The sequence below is a fragment of the Canis aureus genome, chromosome 11 (genome assembly GCF_053574225.1).
Source record: "Canis aureus isolate CA01 chromosome 11, VMU_Caureus_v.1.0, whole genome shotgun sequence".
Taxonomy (NCBI): Eukaryota; Metazoa; Chordata; class Mammalia; order Carnivora; family Canidae; genus Canis; species Canis aureus.
Window position 1 is genome coordinate 18,395,887 of NC_135621.1, and position 19,337 is coordinate 18,415,223.

Consider the following 19,337-nt stretch of genomic DNA (forward strand, 5'->3'; position numbering starts at 1 on the left):
TGCCATTATTAGGCAGAGTGTTCTATAAACATCAATTATATATAATTGACATATAGTTTTTCTATACTTTTGTGGATTTTCAGTCAACTAGTTCCATCGATTAGTAAATCTCCAGCTATGATTTACAATTTACCTATTATTTCTTCTTTTATTTATGCCAGTTTATTCCTCTTATATTTTGGTGTACTGTTAAATACATAAATAATTAAGATCTTTAGTTGTTATCGGTGAATTGGATAATTTAACGGTATTTTGTATGTTTGTTAACTTTCTTTGGTGGTAATATTAACATATTTACTCCAACATTCTCTTTATTGTGGTTCACATGGTAGTCATTTTTTAATTGTTTGACTTATCTATGTCATTATATTTGAAGTGAAGTGTTTAAATACTGCATCTAGGTGGGAGGTTTTTTCAAAACACATTCTTATAATCCCTGTCTTTTAATCAGTGTGGTATGTTTTGATCATTTATACAATGTAATTATTTATGTTTGAACATCTGTTAATCATTTTGTTACTCAATTTTTGTTTGTTCTCATTGTTCTTTCTTTTGTTTCTCATTTTCTGCTTCAAAATTAATAGGCCCAATGTTTCATTTTAATTTATATAATGTACGTTTGACTATACCATTTCTTAAAAGTTTGTGTGTGACATGATATACCCAAGAAACATTTCACAGACCAGTTATAATCAATATTTTACTACTGGAGGTAGAATGCAGAAAATGTATTACTATATAAGACCCTTCACTCTTCCCTTTTTTATTGTGGTTATCATTTATATTAAGTTTACAGACGTGAGTAGCTCCATCAGATAATGCTATAATTTTTGGTGTCATCAATTTTATGGAAGGATTTGTATAGAACTGGTGTTTTTGTTTGTCTTGACTGTTTAGTAGAAACCTACAATTAAGCCATCTGCACCTGGAGTTCTCTTTATGGGATGTCTTACTACATATTTGTTTACTTTAATAGATATAGGACTATATATATTAGATATTTCATCTTGAATTATGTTTGGTATATTGTATCCTTCAAAGGATTAGTTCATTTCATTTAAGTTGCCAAATCTACTCTGCAGACATTTTCAAAATATTTCATTTTTATCTTCTTAATATCTGTATAATCTCTAATGATGTTATCACGCTCATTCCTGATAAAGCTTATCTTTTCTTCAGGTCAGTCTCACAGCAGTTTTATCAGTGTTATTTATCTTTTCTAAGAATCAGCTCTCAATTCCTTTGATCTTCTCTCTTGCTTTATTGTGTTCTGTTTCATTGATTTTTGCCTTATTGTTTCCTTTCTTCTGTTTAAATACTTTCTCTTTGACTTTTTTTCATGTAGATTGCCTAAGACATCATAGGTAACAATGAGAAATCACACAGCAATAACATTCATCTTGTTGGGACTTACAGAGGACCCACAGCTGCAAGTTCTTCTTTTTTATCTTCTTATTTCTCAGCTACGTGCTGAGCATTACTGGAAATTTGACCATTATCATTCTTACATTTATGGATTCTCATCTTAAAACACCTATGTATTTTTTTTCTCCACAATTTCTCCATCTTAGAAATCTCATTCACAACAGTATGCATTCCCAGATTCTTGTACAGTATAACAACTGGAGACAAAACTATTACGTTATAATGCTTGTGCTTGCCAAATATTTTTTATTGGGCTTTTTGGGGTCACAGAATTTTTTCTCCTGGCAGCCATGTCCTATGACCGCTATGTGGCCATCTGCAAACCCCTTCATTACATGACCATCATGAATAACAAAGTCTGTACCATCCTTGTCCACTGTTGCTGGATTTCTGTGCTGCTGATCATCATCACACCCCTTGGTATGGGCCTCCAGCTGGAATTCTGTGACTCCAATGCCACTGATCATTTTGGCTGTGATGCATCTCCTCTTTTTAAGATTTCATGCTCGGATACATGGGTTATAGAACAGATGGTTATAATCTGTGCAGTACTGACATTCATTATTACACTGAAGGTGTCATTCTTTCCTATATATATATCATCAGGACAATTCTTTTTTTTTTTTTTTTTAATTTTTATTTATCCATGATAGTCACAGAGAGAGAAAGAGAGAGAGGCAGAGACATAGGCAGAGGGAGAAGCAGGCTCCATGCACTGGGAGCCCGACGTGGGATTCGATCCCGGGTCTCCAGGATCACGCCCTGGGCCAAAGGCAGGCGCCAAACCGCTGCGCCACCCAGGGATCCCCATCAGGACAATTCTAAGATTTTCTTCTGCTTCTCAAAGAAAAAAAGCTTTCTCCACCTGTTCTTCACACATGCTTGTTGTTTCCATTACATACGGCAGCTGTATTTTCATCTATATCAAGCCTTCTGCCAAAGAAGAGGTGAATATCAATAAAGGGGTATCCGTGCTCACTATATGTGTTGCTCCTTTGTTGAACCCTTTCATTTATACTTTGAGGAACAAGCAAGTGAAACGAGCTTTCAATGACACAATCAAAAAAATTGCATTTATCTTACACAAATAAGAGCACACTGAATTTAATTAGTTAATTAATGAATTAATTAACTTGATGGGGAGGCAGTGAGCATTGAAGGGGGCAGTAACAGAGGGAGAGAAAGAGCGAGAAGCAGACTCCCTGCTGTGTAAGAGTAAAAAAAAATTAAGATATGGGGGTAAAGTCTATCTACCACTGGCTTTAGTAAATAAAGTTTTATTGAAACATGTCCACTCTCACTCATCTGCCTATTGTCTATGGTGGCCTTTAATGGCAGAGTTGAGTAGCCTAACAGAGGCCTCATGGATCCAAATGCCAAAAATATTTACTGTCTAGCCTTTTACAGAAAGTTTGTCCACCTCTGGTATAGAATTTACTTTTCTATTTTAATGTTTTTGTAGCATTTGGAGAGAAACAAGAGAGACAGGTTGCTATACAGCTACATTGTCTTCATCTACCCAGACATCTCCAGAAAGTAACTTTTAAACCTGTTGGCCAGCCTGAGGAATTGAAGTAGTCCATCCCTCTACACTCTTCTCTTTTGTCTTTGAATGTACTTCAAAATAGACTTTGAAAGAATGAAAATTTGGGGAAGCTTGTATAGTCTGTACACTTAGATCTCACACTAACAACTCAAGTTAGAACCACATCAATGTTTTGTAACAAACAAGGAATTCACTTGTTTATATTTAATTTAATATACAAATAAAATTTAATAGGAATTTTGTTCAGCCCACCAATTCCTATAAATCTTGACTGTCACCTCAACTGCCCATGAAAAAATATTTACTCAAAATTACTAAGTTGTGTATGTTCAATTTAGAATCACCCACAGAAGTAGATTTCCTAGGGCTACTGAATTTGAAGTAAGGCCATCTGTGTGATTTGCTGATCATTTGGCTTAAGTATGTGCCATAAGTGTGAGGGTAAGTATCCAAATTCTTCATAGAGTTTGGAGAGTGCCTCTCAAGTGCTGTTTGGCTGAGTCATCCCAACTGTAGCTTGCCTTGTGACCATATAAAAGTAGTCTACCATTTTTAGCCAAAGCCATATTAACTGAAGAGACCATCCAAGATGACAATTATTTAGGCTATTTCTTCTTAAATACTACTGGAAAATTTGCTGTTTTTTTTTATCCTTATTTGATTTTTTGCTTATTTTTTATTTTTTATAATAAATTTATTTTTTATTGGTGTTCAATTTGCCAACATACAGAATAACACCCAGTGCTCATCCTGTCAAGTGCCCTCCTCAGTTCCTGTCACCCATTCACCCCCACCCCCCGCCCTCCTCCCCTTCCACCACCCCTAGTTCGATTCCCAGAATTAGGAGTCTTTCATGTTCTGTCTTCCTTTCTGATATTTCCCACACACTTCTTCTCCCTTCTCTTATATTCCCTTTCACTATTATTTATATTCCCCAAATGAATGAGAACATATAATGTTTGTCCTTCTCCGATTCACTTACTTCACTCAGCATAATACCCTCCAGTTCCATCCACGTTGAAGCAAATGGTGGGTATTTGTCGTTTCTAATTGCTGAGTAATATTCCATTGTATACATAAACCACATCTTCTTTATCCATTCATCTTTCAATGGACACCGAGGCTCCTTCCACAATTTGCTGTTTTTTTCAAAGAGAATGCATTTACTAATCCTTATGTTGCATCTTGTCTCATGTAAAAAAAAAATAGTTTTCTCGTCCTAGGTATTTAAAGTAGATATTGGAACTTTCCCTTTCAAAATTAAAATAAAAATTAAATATTATATACATCAAAGTCAGAAAATTGATTATTTCTTTTTTTAAAGATTTTATTTATTTATTCCTGTGAGACACAGAGAGAGAGGCAGACACAGGGAGAGGGAGAAGCAGGCTCCATGCAGGGAGCTGGATGCGGGACTTTATCCCAGATCTCGGGATCAGGACCTGAGCCAAAGGCAGATGCTCAACCGCAGAGCCATCCAGGCTTCCCAAATTAAGATTATTTAAAGCTGACATTTTATTTTCTCTCTTTGATAAAATATTAACATTTCTAATTTTATACTTTACAACTGAAAATAGATAATAGCACATATCTGTTATATACACTGGCCTTCTATTTATTGGTTTAAAGTAGCTGCTTTATGGTATGAACAGTAAAAGAGGAGTAACCAACAAATTTCTTTATAAAGACTACTTGGAAACTTCGTTATAAACATTCAGATAGAAAAAATATGAATTGACTGATTACATTTATTCCACATGGTTTGCTTTTGTCTTTTTTTTTAACAGGTAGGCATTCTGGAACTTTTGATTTCTGAGTAGTGGGGAACAACGATTAGATCTATTTAACAGAAAATTTGCATTGGCTGTAGGTAAATTCTTTTTCTCTGGTTTGGAAATTAATCTGATAAAAATAAAATTGATAAAAATGAGTTTGTATTCATTGAGAATATATAAAATTTTCTAAATTTTATATACTTTATTATATAACCTGAGAATATAAGAACCATATAGAACAAAAAGGAAAAATGGAAAAATCCATAATCATAGTGGGTGATTTTACACATTATCTCAGCATTGCATAGATCAAACTGACCAAAGCATCAATATAATAGAAATCTAAACAACTCATGTAACAAACCAGACCTAATCATCAGTATGAAATATTGTACAAAAAGCTCCTGAAAGCTGAACACTAATTTTAAGAGAAAAAAATGTTTATGAAATTGAAGTTTTGAGTAAGCAATCAATATGAAGATATGTTGAACATCTCACATGTATTCAGAAAATAAATAGTATACACATGAAAAGCATTTGTATAAAAAAGGAGCTCAAAATGAATATTAGAAAATATTTGTACTCCATGATATGAAAATATTATGTGCTAAAGTCTGTGTGATACAGATAAAGGTGTGCTTGGAAAGAAATATATAGTTTAAGTATTTTAAAAAGAAGAAACACTAAAATCAATGATCTAAGTATCCATTTCAAGAAGTAAGAAAAAGTACAAATTAAATCAAAAACTGTAGAAGAGAATATACAAAAGCAAAAAACTAAATATATAGAAATAGTTTTTCAATAAAGGAAATCACTATTTGTTTCAACGTGGATGGAACTGGAGAATATTATGCTGAATGAAGTAAGTCAGTCGGAGAAGGACAAACACTAAATGGTTTCATTCATATGGGGAATATAAAAAATAGTGAAAGGGATTAAAGGGGAAAGGAGAGAAAATGAGTGGGAAATATCAGAGAGGGAGATGGAACATGAGAGACTCCTAACTCTGGGAAACGAACAAGGGGTGGTGGAAAGGGAGGTGGGAGGGGGGATGGGGTGACTGGGTGACAGGCATTGGGGGGGCTCTTGATGGGATGAGCACTGGATGTTATACTATATGTTGGCAAATTGAACCCCAATAAAAAGATACAAAAAAAAAAAGGAAATCACCAATGCCAAGAATTTTTATTCTGTTGTTTTGCACTTGAGTGTTGTAGATTTGAATATTAGGTCTGATTGCTTTATAAGTCTTTTTTAAAATCCTTGTTGAATTTGAGCCTAGTTGCTCTATCCATTTTTGAAAATTAAGTCTCCGATTATTATTGCTCAACTGTCTATTCTTCATTAGCCAGTTTTGCTTTATGTATTTTGGGGCTCTGTTGTTAAGTAGTTGGATGCTTTAAATTTATTTTTTCCAATTTTTTACTTTCAATATGCTTATATTTTTGAATCTGTATGTATCTTCTATAGACAATATACTGTGGTTCCTTTTTTTCTCATTATTCCAGATTGAAAATCTCAGCTTTTCAATTGGATAGTTGGATCCATTTACATGTAATGTTATTATTGATATAGATGGATGTACCTCTCCCACTTTACTTTTTGCTCTCTAGATGTCTATTGTACTCCTTCCTCTTCTATTCCTACTTCAATGCCTCCTTTTGCATTAAGTGAATATTTCCAGTTTTATCATTTTAATTCTTTTAATGATGCTTCCACAATATTTTTGATGTATTTTTCTATTGTTATCTCTAGGGCTTACCATACACATTCTAACATCATCGTCTATGTCAGAATAATACTTAAATCTAGTGAGATAGAAACATTACTCCTATATAGTTTTATTCTCTCACATTGAAGTTTACTGTACTGATGAATATACAACTATGTATACAGTTTAAAACCATTGAACTGCATACTTTAAGTGGATGAGTTTAGAGCATATAAATTACATATCATCATATCATCAGTACTTATATATCCGGGATAAATATTTATATATGGAAATATATATAAATGTACTTTTAAATTATACACATACATATACCATACTGCCTAGTCTTTTAACCCAGATAAAACCTGCACATAAATATTCATGATGGCCTTATAATAGCCAAAAATTTGCAACAACTCAGATGTCACTTAAAAAGTAAGCGTTGATCACATTATTACACATCCATACGATTGAAGAATATTTAGCAGTATAAAGAAACAAGCTATTGATACAGATAACACCTTGGATAAATCTCCAGGGAATTATGCCAAGTCAAAAAGCCAATCCCAACAGTCATGTGCACTATTGATTTGTTTATGCCAAAATTAGAAAATGGAGAACAAATTAGTGAATTCCAGTGATGGAAAGACTAAGGGAAATGGAGGCTTGCCTGGCTAAAAATAAAGAGCAAAATGAGGGATATTGTGATCATGAAATTTTTCTGTACTTGTATTGTGTGGTTACCAAAGTCCTGGGTGTGAGATTGTGTCTTATAAGATGTGACCAGTGCAAGAAACTGGGTAAAGTATGCATGAGTTCTTTCTGTGTTATTTATTACATGTACATGTGAATCTATAATTATATCAAATAAAACTTAATCCTTACATTCAATTGCTTTAGAAAAGAAGCCAGGCACTTGCTTTGTTGTGATATCATTGTTGTGTTTATACATTTAATGCTATGGTTATACTTCTGTGTCTCTAAGGAAATGGTCTCACTACTACATGTATTTTTTTGTGTGTGTCAAAGTTCATTAGACAATTCATTACTGGCTATTTTTTTTAATTTATTTATTTACGATAATCACACTCAGAGAGAGAGAGAGAGAGAGAGAGGCAGAGACACAGGCAGAGAGAGAAGCAGGCTCCATGCACCGGGAGCCCGACGTGGGATTCGATCCCGGGTCTCCAGGATCGCGCCCTGGGCCAAAGGCAGGCGCCAAACCGCTGCGCCACCCAGGGATCCCTCATTACTGGCTTTTATACAGCAATCACAAAGGACCCTCTTGTTTATTTTTCCCTTGATTCTTATGCACCCATAGCATATATAATAGCAAATTAGCATATATAATCGAAGTCATTGATAGTTTAAAAATTAATAGTATATTAATTTTTTAATTTAATTTAATTTAATGCTAATAGCATATTAGCAAATATAATCGAAGTCATTGATAGTTTAAAAATTACAGGGCACCTTATCTCCATGGCTAGAAAAAAATCAAACCATCAAATCTTCCATAATCCATTTTTGGTATTCCTTTGCCTCTGTAAACTATTAAATAAATGTAAAGAAGTTATTTCCTAACTTTGAATTGGGAAACAATATCTAGTGATGGTCTCTGAATAAAACATTTTTAAGATCTTTGCATTCTCAGGGTTTTTGTGAATGTGGCTCTCTGAAAATACATAGTAACTAAATTTATATATCTCTATTAAAAATCTCCCATTTTAACCCTTACTTGCCCTAAGGCCTTAAGGATATTTTTGGTGAAATTGTCAACAGAAACTATAAATTATTATCAGAAAACTAAGTATGGCACTTTAAGCTTTTAAGTTTAAAGTTTTTCAGGAAGAAAAAAAATGATGAAATAATGAGGCTAGAGTAGCATCCATTGGGGGCATATTTTGTGCTTGTCCTTAAATCTTTGTGTAGAAAAAAGGAAGGTAGGTAATGATATGAGGGTAGATTTTGTAATGAACATTAAATTTCTTTGAAAGAAGTCCACATTGACATGTTTTGGGTGAAGTAAAATTGATTAGACTATTCAGTGGAAAATATTATTCCTGAGCATCTTCATTCTCTTACTTTGGTAGAAATGTCATTCTTTTGATTGAATTCTTGGAAGCTTGCTTCTCTTGCTTATTTCTTAGGATATAAATAAAAGGATTAACAACGGGTCACAGAATTCATGAGTACACATCATGATCCTTACTAACTTCAGTAAAGGAATGATATAAATGCAAGGAGAATTAGCGGAACAATATTTAGAAAGACTTGAAGAATAAATAATGGAAATGATTCAAGGCAGAAAAAAAAAGGCAGCATGACAAAATTGTGATCAAGAATATTCTTAAAGATATCAGAAAAAGGGTTCGTTTCCAAGATCTATAAAGAACTTATTAAACTCAACACCAAAGAAACAATCCAATCATGAAATGGGCAAAAGACCTGAACAGAAATCTCACAGAGGAAGACATAGACATGGCCAACAAGCACATGAGGAAATGCTCTGCGTCACGTGCCATCAGGGAAATACAAATCAAAAAAAGGTGAGATACCACCTCACACCAGTGAGAATGGGGAAAGTTAACAGGGCAGAAACCACAAATTTTGGAGAGGATGTGGAGAAAGGGAAACCTCCTGCACTATTGGTGGGAATGTGAACTGGTGCAGCCACTCTGGAAAACTGCGTGGAGGTTCCTCAAAGAGTTAAAAATAGACCTGCCCTACGACCCAGCCATTGCACTGCTGGGGATTTACCCCAAAGATACAGATGCCATGAAACGCCGGGACACCTGCACCCCGATGTTTCTAGCAGCAATGTCCACAATAGCCAAACTGTGGAAGGACCCTTGGTGTCCATTGAAAGATGAATGGATAAAGAAGATGTGGTCTATGTACACAATGGAATATTCCTCAGCCATTAGAAATGACAAATATCCACCATTTGCTTCGACATGGATGGAACTGCAGGGTATTATGCTGAGAGAAATAAGTCAATTGGAGAAGGACAAACATTATTTGGTCTCATTCGTTTAGGGAATATAAAAATCAGTGAAAGGGAATAAAGGGGAAAGGAGAAAAAACGAGTGGGAAATATCAGAAAGGGAGACAGAATATGAGAGACTCCTATCTCTGGGAAACGAACTAGGGGTGGTGGAAGGGGGATGGGGGTGACTGGCTTATGGGCACTGAGGGGGGCACTTGATGGGATGAGCACTGGGAGTTATTCTATATGTTGGCAAATTGAACACCAATAAGAAATAAATTTATAAAAAAGAATATTCTTAAAGATACTTTTTTAAACGAAAGGTGAACATAGTAAATGAGGGATCTGTAGTCCTAAGGTAGTCTCCAGTAATAATTCTGTCATAAAGATTCTGTAACATTTTAAATTTTTAAAGACTTACATATTTTAAAGAGAGAGCAAGCACATAGTGGGAGGGACAGAGGGAAAGGGCGAGAGAATCTCAAGTCGACTATGAGCAGGGAGCCCCACATGGACTGGACCCCAGGACCCTGAGATCATGACCTGAGCCAAAACCAAGGGTCCACTGTTTAACTCACTGCACCACCCAGGTGTCCTAATTTTATTTTAAAGCTCTTACTCTGGGGATCCCTGTGTGGTTCAGTGGTTTGGCGGCTGCCTTCAGCCCAGGGCGTGATCCTGGAGTCCTGGGATTGAATCCAACATCAGGCTTCCTTCATGGAGTCTGCTTCTCCTCTGTTTCTATCTCTGCTTCCCTCTCTCTCTCTTTTTCTCTCGGTGTCTCTCATGAATAAATAAATAAAATATATAACAAAAAATAAAGGTCTTAATCTGCTTAAAGAATTATATAATGTAGCAGAGGAATGAGGTGAGATATATTTAAAGAGGAAATAGATAGGCCACTGGGTGACTCAGTCAGTTAAGCATCTCCCTTTGGCTCAGGTCATACTCTAGCAAGTTCTAAGGTAGACCACTGTCTGGGTCTCCCTGCTAGCGAGAAGTCTGCTTATCCCTCTGTTTCTCCCCCAATTCATGTTCTCTCTGTCTCTCTTTCTGTTAAATAAATACATAAAATCTCAAATAAATATCAAAAATAATAAAAAATTTAAAAAACAAAGAGAAAAGTAGAAAATATTAAAAGTAGTTTTAAACTTTTCGGGGAAACTTTATTTTTTATTTATTTCTTTATTATAAATTTATATTTTATTGGTGTTCAATTTGCCAATATATAGAATAACACCCAGTGCTCATCCCATAAGTGCCCACCTCAGTGCCCATCACGCAGTCACCCCCACCACCCGCCCACCTCCCCTTCCACCACCCCTAGTTCCTTTCCCAGAGTTAGGTGCCTTTCATATTCTGTCTCCCTTTCTCATATTTCCCATTCATTTTTTCTCCTTTCCCCTTTATTCCCTTTCACTATTTTTATATTCCCCAAACGAATGAGACCATATAATGTTTGTCCTTCTCTGATTGACTTATTTCACTCAGCAAAATACCCTCCAGTTCCACCCACGTCGAAGCAAATGGTGGGTATTTGTCATTTCTCATGGCTGAGTAATATTCCACCGTATACATAGACCACAGCATCTTTATCCATTCATCTTTCGATGGACACCGAGGCTCCTTCCACAGTTTGGCTATTGTGGACATTGCTGCTAGAAACATCGGGGTGCAGGTGTCCCGAAGTCATTGCATCTGTATCTTTAAATCCCAGCAGTGCAATGGCTGGGTCATAGGGCAGGTCTATTTTAACTCTTTGAGGAACCTCCACACAGTTTTCCAGAGTGACTGCACCATTTCACATTCCCACCAACTGTAAGAGGGTTCCCTTTTCTCCGCATCCTCTCCAACATTTGTTGTTTCCTGCCTTGTTAATTTTCCCCATTCTCACTGGTGTGAGGTGGTATCTTATGGTGTTTTTTTCCCTGATGGCCAGAGATGCAGAGCATTTCCTCATGTGCTGGTTGGCCATGTCTATGTCTTCCTCTGTGAGATTTCTGTTCAGGTCTTTTGCCCATTTCATGATTGGATTGTTTGTTTCTTTGCTGTTGAGTTTAATAAGTTCTTTTTAGACCTTGGATACTGACCCTTTATCTGATACGTCATTTGCAAACATCTCTTCCCATTCTGTAGGTTGTCTTTTTTAGTTTTGTTGACTGCATCCTTTGCTGTGCAAAAGCTTCTTATCTTGATGAAGTCCCAATAGTTCATTTTTGCTTTTGTTTCTCTTGCCTTCATGGATGAATCTTGCAAGAAGTACCTGTGGCCGAGTTCAAAAAGGGTGTTGCCTGTGTCCTCCTCTAGGATTTTGATGGAATATTGTCTCACATTAAGATCATTCATCCATTTTGAGTTTATTTTGTGTATGGTGCAATAGAGTGGTCTAGTTTCATTCTTATGCGTGTGGATGTCCAATTCTCCCAGCACCATTTATTGAAGAGACTGTTTTTCTTCCAGTGGATAGTCTTTCCTCCTTTGTTGAATATTAGTTGACCATAAAGTTGAGGGTCCACTTCTGGGTTCTCTATTCTGTTCCATTGATCTGTGTGTCTGTTTTTGTGCCAGTACCACACTGTCTTGATGACCACAGCTTTGTAGTACAACCTGAAATCTGGCATTGTGATGCACCCAGCTATGGTTTTCTTTTTTAAAATTCCCCTGGCTATCCAGGGTCTTTTCTGATTCCACACAAATCTTAAGATGATTTGTTCCAACTCTCTGAAGGAAGCCCATGGTATTTTGTTAGGATTGCATTAAACATGTAAATTGTCCTCCAAACATTACATGTTCTCATTCATTTGGGGAATATAAATAATAGTGAAAGGGAATAGAAGGGAAGGGAGAAGAAATGGGTAGGAAATATCAGAAATGTGGGCGACCACAAACTAGCTGGAGTAACTGAACCAAACCAGGCCCAGACTTGCGTCCCTCATTCACTCAAAAGGTTCAGGAGCCTAAAGGGTGAATAGTTGGTAGACGCTTGAGGAGGGGCTTGAGCAATGGTTCTCAGGGCTTGCTGGTACATGGTCTCCCACATAACACAATAGATACAACTTATTCTGACCTGGTCATAAATGTAAATAAGGGTCTGTCTGTCCTTGCTGGTCTGTTTAACATACCTAATATTCCTTTGAAGTATGCAAATCTGGAGCAACAAGCTTATCTATTTACCAAGGTCTTCTGGCACCTGTGAGTCTGTCTTGCATGCTGAGAAAGGGGAACTTTGGAGGGTTTCACAAACCTGCTAAAAATAAACACCTTCTTGGCTTTGTTTTGCTCATGCTATAAAATGTTGTAAAACCTTGAATAAAGCTGGCACTGCTTGGACATCATCTACTGTGTCCCTCCTGTCCCCATCTCTTTACTTTTCTTTTATTTTCCTCATCCCCTTATCCTCAAGACCCTGATCGTGTTGCTGCAGCGCACGCAATACAGAAAGGGAGACAGAACATAAAGGCTCTTAACTCTGGGAAATGAACTAGGGATGGTGGAAGGGAGAAGGGCGGGGGGTGGGGGTGAATGGGTGACGGGCACTGAGGGGGGCACTTGACGGGATGAGCACTGGGTGTTATTCTGTATGTTGGCAAATGAACACCAATAAAAAATAAACAAACAAACAAACAAACAAACAAATAAATAAATTATTTAAAACAATGTAAATTGTCCTGGGTAGCATGGACATTTTCACAATATTAAATCTTCCAATCCATGAGCATGGAATATTTTTCCATCTCTTTGTGTCTTCCTCAATTTCTTTCAGAAGTGTTCTATAGTTTTTAGGGTATAGATCCTTTACCTCTTTGGTTAGGTTTATTCCTAGGTATCTTATGCTTTTGGGTGCAATTGTAAATGGGTTTGACTCCTTAATTTCTCTTTCTTCAGTCTCATTGTTAGTGTATAGAAATGCCACTGACTTCTGGGCATTGGTTCTGTATCCTGCCACACTACCAAATTGCTGTATGAGTTCTAGCAATCTTGGGGTGGAGGCTTTTAGGTTTTCTATGTAGAGTATCATGTCATCGGTGAAGAGGGAGAGTTTGACTTCTTTGCCAATTTGAATGCCTTTTATTTCTTTTTGTTGCCTGATTGCTGAGGCTAGGACTTCTAGTACTATGTTGAATAGCAGTGGTGAGAGTGGACATCCCTGTCTTGTTCCTGATTTTAGGGGAAAGGCTCCCAGTGCTTCTTGGGAGAAACTCTACTTTTTAATATAGAAGATAAGGGGATCTCTGGGTGTCTCAACAGTTTAGCACCCTCTTTGGCTCAGGGATCGGTCCTGGGATACTTGGATCGGGTCCCATGTCGGGCTCCCTGCGTGGGGCCTGCTTCTCCCTCTCCTTGTGTCTCTGCCTCTCTTTCTCTCTCTCTCTCTCTTCTCTCTCTCTCTCTCTCTCTCTATATATATATATATATATATATATATATAATGAATGAATAAAATATTTTAAAAAATAATATAGCAGATGAACCTTGAACCAAGTGATAGAGATAATTATCAAAATTTTTAACTGAAAAAACAGAACAACAATATTATAACTTTATCTTATTTAGCAGTGATGTTATATTATGCATAGTAAATTCCTTTTTACAGTTGTAAAAAATATGCAAGTCTTGTGTTATGAATCCATTTTATTGGGAAAGAGTGGTAAATCTAATGGGATGATATAGAGCCCTTAATTGGATTTGGTCACATATGTAGTCCGGATCGTCTCAACAACACTTTATTCTTTTGAGGACATGTTCTTGAAATAGCTCTTACTGTAGGAATGATGGACAGACCATACATTTGCAGAACAGGGTTGGACATAGACAGTCTCAATTGCCAGAGTCAAGTCTCAGTGACTTCCTCTAACATGCTAGCTCTGCCAGGTGCACATATGAGAGAGGCATGAGAGTGAGGACATATACCCCAGCCCCTCGCCAGTTACACATAGCCCTTCAGCAGCCTTGCAGCCCCAGCCTGGCTGGTAATCACTATTTCTGTTCTTCCTGATGTGAAGGCCTCCCACCCACAGTAATAGCTGTATGGCCTCTGCATACCTTCATAGGCACCCACTGGCAAAGACTAGTCAGTGCCCTGGGGTGTTCTTTCTGCCTTGCACAGAACTGTAAAAGAGTTTAGGCCCAGGAAAACCTGTAAACTTCTCTGCCACCAGGTATAATGCAACTACAGTTTCTGCAAGGAGGTTCGAACCTGACCTGGAGATTCAATCCCCCTTCAAAATCATACTTCCTTGTTAAACTCTCCTTGGGTCTTAGGGTATCTTGTAACATTCTCATATCTTATGGTTACTAACCTAGCATAGGTTAATAATCCTTGATGTTAAACTCCCCCTGTTTAAATCACTGTGTGGTTTCTGTCTCCTGATAGAACCCAGGTAGAAACACCAATATAAAGAATGTGAGATAGGGATGCCTGGGTGATTGAGGGGCTGAGCGTCTGCCTTCTGTTCAGGTTGTGATCCTGGAGTTCGGGGATTGAGTCCCATACTGGGCTCCCTGCATGGAGCCTGCTTCTCCCTCTGCCTGTGTCTCTGCCTCTCTCTGTGTGTCTCTCATGAATAAATAAAATCTTTTTTTTAAAAAAAGAAGGTAAGATAGAACAGCAATATAGATCCTCTGAATATTAACATATTAACAAATGAAGGTTGCAAACAAGATTAAATCAATATATTTGACAACTTAGATGAAATGGAAAAGTTATGTGGAAGATGTAAATTATAGACCTGACACAAAGTAGAAAATCTGCATACTTTTATTTCTGCTATAAAAACTGAATACCTAAGTCTTTTCACAAAGAAAATTCCAAATTTATGTTTCCTTACTTGTGAATACTATCAAAAGGACAAATAATCCAATCCTTCAAATCATGTGAGCAGAGAACACTTTCTCACTCATTTTGTGAAATCAGCATAAATCTGATACTGATACCAGGCAAAGAAATTACCAATATCTCTCATGATCATAGATGCAAATATCCATAACAATATACTAGTGAACAATGATAACTAAAAATGGTGAAGAAAATTTATTGAATGCTTCATAAAGGAAGATACATGAATAGCCAATAGGCAAATGTAAAGAAGCTCAATATCATTAGTTATGAGGAAATTCAAATTATAAATGAGTCACACGCTCACTAGAATGGCTACAATTAAAATGTAAGCTGACAACATAAATCATGACAAGGATGGAGAGCAACTGGAAGTATCATACATTGCTGACAGACATGTGAAATGGTATATAACCACTTAAGAAAATATTCTGGCAGTTTTATATAAACATAGTTATCATGTCTTAGTAATTGCTCTCCTAGTTATATATCTAAGAAAAATGAAAACGTATATTGCCAAAAAGTATACACATAAAGTTAGGACAATAGCTACTTTGGTTGAATCTTGACTGACAGAGGGTAATAGAGACTTATTTTGATTGCTGGTAATATTCTATATATTTATCTGGGTGGTGGTTATAGGGTTGTATATATTTGTAAAGATTAATTAACCAGTAAAATTTAATTGTGTACATTTCTTGTAAATTTGTTATACATCAGTAAATTATTAAAGATGAAACAATGAGGGGCACTTGAGTGGCTTAGTGGTAGGCTCAGGTTGTGATCCTGGGGTCCTGGGATCAAGTCCCACATCGGCTCCCTGCATGGAGCCTGCTTCTCCCTCTCGTGAATAAATAAATAAAATCTTTTTTTAAAAAAGAAATGGAATAGAAAATTTTCCAGAAAAAAAGAAAGAAAATTTTCCAGAAAAACAAACACTAAGTGAATTCATCATCAGTATACCTGCACTAAAAGAAAAAATAATAAAGTGCTCTTTATAACTAAGAAAAATAACGATGTGTATCCTTGAGAATGTCATGAGTACTTCATTAAGTACATAATAAGAAAGAAAATAAGGTGGAAAGTTAAATACACATTGTATAAAAACAATAATAAAAATATCTTGCAGGATTAAAATATGTGGAGAATTTTAAAAACAACAAATATTTCGGAAAAATTCACATCCTGGGATAACTGCTAAAAAAAATTGAGGTTGGGATCCCTGGGTGGCGCAGTGGTTTAGCGCCTGCCTTTGGCCCAGGGCGCGATCCTGGAGACCCGGAATCGAGTCCCACGTCGGGCTCCCGGTGCATGGAGACTGCTTCTCCCTCTGCCTGTGTCTCTGCCTCTCTCTCTCTCACTGTGTGCCTATCATAAATAAAAAAAAAATTGAGGTAGTTTTAGTAATTTCCTATATGCCAGCATAAGGAATAAAAAGAGTGACATAATAAATTCATTGGCTTCCTTAGCACTTTGGAATCTCTGAAAATTGGCAAATTAGACTCTTACATCTTTTAAATCCCTGAAGGAATTAATAGAAGTTAGAGGATTACAGCTCAGCCTTTAGTTTTGAAAAAAAATCTGAATTCCATCCAAACATCAAGTATCCTGTACTTAAAATAAAGGTGATGGATATGTTAATTATCTTGATTGTGGTGATGGTTTCACAGATATGTGCATAGTACAAATTCATCAACTTGTATACATTAAATATATGCAGTTTTTGTATATCAGTTATACTTCAATAAAACTGTTTAAAAAAGGATAAACAGAACTTGAGGAGTCTAGAGCACTTTATTTCATGAATAAATTTTCTAGAACTATTCTCTAAAAGCTCTGTATCTATATAATATAAGAATTTTTAAGATATCTATAATGTCATTCGATATTAGGTTGCCTGTGTTAGATAACACATCTAAGTACTTGACAGTGGAAAAATATTAGAAGGTATATTTTCAGTTATACGTTTAGAATGGCTTTGCTCACCTATTTATCCAGTTCTCTGATTCGGAGTAAATTCTGAAATGTCCGACACAGTCCTGGAAAGATATTCAAAGGAATTGGCATTGGGAAAGTAAAACTAGGAAGGTAGATTGTTCTGCCTTAAAGAGAGCTGATTTCTCTCTTAAGGGGTATAAGCACATGCTTTGCTACCATAAGCTTAATATTAAGCCAATTAGTTAAGAGAAAATCTTAGAAATATTGTGAATATGTGAATATTAGGAAGAAATATATACTCCCTACCCTTCATACTTCTCTCCTTGTGGAGGTACATTCCCTTATTAATAATTTTCAAAAAGTAAAAACAATTACACAATTCATACAATTGTTCAACAAACACATGCTAAAATATTTTATTCAACAGTTAAGCCATAAGATGGTAAGGCTATTCAAAAGAGAATTCAAGGGATAAACACTATACAATCAAAAGACTAATATCCTATAGTGCCATAAAACTGTAATATTTAGGATAGCTTTTCTGCTGAACAGTTAATGTGTCACTTCAAGGTGTGTGGTCTTTAAGCAAACAAGTAAATAATAAAGTCTACTTCCCGTGTATTTTCCTAATAATTTTTGGGTGAATCTGTAAAATAGTTACATTATAAAGATGGGCAGTCATTCTCCTGCTTTGTTTCTCTAAGTTTTGAAGATTTTTAAAATAATTCTTTTGTGCAATTTTCCTGGTCTCTCCCCTATCTAGCCTTCCACTGGTTGAAAAGACTTATCTGATGGATAGATTTTGAACAAGGACCTGGGTATGCTAGCTAGCCCTTTCCCCTTTTATGTTGTCTTTTCTACAGCTAGATTTCAGACAGCTTGAAGTCACCAATAAAAGATTCCCCCCTGGTTGATGGAGTAGATTTGGATCTAGCACTGTCTATCTGATATATATGACTAACTCAGGAATTTCTTTTTTTTTTTAACTCAGGAATTTCTTATTGGGATGTTCAAAGCCATGTGTTCAACAATTCTATCCATAATAAAACTGGAATTTATTTTTTAAAATATTTTATTTATTTATTTATGAGAGACACACAGAGAAAGGCAGAGACACAGCAGGGTCCCGGCAGGGAGCCCAATGTAGGACTCAATCCCAGGACCCTGAGATCATGCCCTGGGCTGAAGACGCTCAACCACTGAGCCACTCAGGCATCCCTAAAACTGGAATTTTAATATCCATATATCTAACTGACTCAGAAATCAGCAAAGAATAAGTGTGGGATTCCTTCACAATTCCAGCAGTGGTGAGGATCCCAACCACTTTTGTGAATATTATGTGGCATTACACATTGGAAGTAAAGTGTGGCAATACACTTCAAAATTCTAAAATATAACTGGCCTTTGCCTCAGAAATTCCTCCTCTGATAATTTATACTAAGGAAATAGATGACATTTATATAAAAAATTTTTTAAATATATAATTTTATAATAGTTAAAACATGGGAAGCTTTATCCAATATGGCTTGTCCATAAAAAGAGTACAATGCAGAAAAAACATTATATGTTCTCATTCATTTGGGGAATATAAATAATAGTGAAAGGGAATATAAGGGAAGGGAGAAGAAATGTGTGGGAAATATCAGAAAGGGAGACAGAACGTAAAGACTGCTAACTCTGGGAAATGAACTAGGGGTGGTAGAAGGGGAGGAGGGCGGGGGGTGGGAGTGAATGGGTGACGGGCACTGGGGGTTATTCTGTATGTTAGTAAATTGAACACCAATAAAAAATAAATTAAAAAAATAAATACAAAAAAATGCAGAAAAAAAGAAATACAAATCTATATTTTTACCATGGAAAAATATTCATAGTTATTGACTCAGAAATTGTATGTATACTATTTTCAAGTATATTTCCATTTTCCACTGCAAGTATAGACAGATAGCAATTTTGCTGTCTTTTATTAATATTTTATCTATGGGCCAAATAGTAGCCAGAAATAGCTTTTCATCAGAAAATTACTGTTTTGCCCTCAGAATGTGTCTATTAAAATTATTGCACCTTATTTTCTCCAAGGACATAATTCCCACTGCTTCCTCTATTAGATGCACTTG

At 36.0% G+C, this 19,337-nt stretch overlaps 1 long non-coding RNA gene and 1 pseudogene across 1 annotated transcript; one reads left to right on the forward strand and one right to left on the reverse strand.

Annotated features, from left to right (window-relative positions):
* The first annotated feature begins 1,370 nt into the window (after positions 1 to 1,370).
* Positions 1,371 to 2,516, forward strand: LOC144322967 (olfactory receptor 6C2-like; annotated as a pseudogene).
* Positions 2,517 to 16,315: 13,799 nt separating this feature from the next.
* LOC144322970 (uncharacterized) lies at positions 16,316 to 17,403 on the reverse strand. Its single transcript, XR_013388539.1, has 2 exons — positions 17,272 to 17,403; positions 16,316 to 16,653 (listed from the first exon to the last, which is right to left on the reverse strand). It is a non-coding gene; the product is annotated as an uncharacterized LOC144322970 (long non-coding RNA).
* Between the last annotated feature and the right edge of the window lie 1,934 nt (positions 17,404 to 19,337).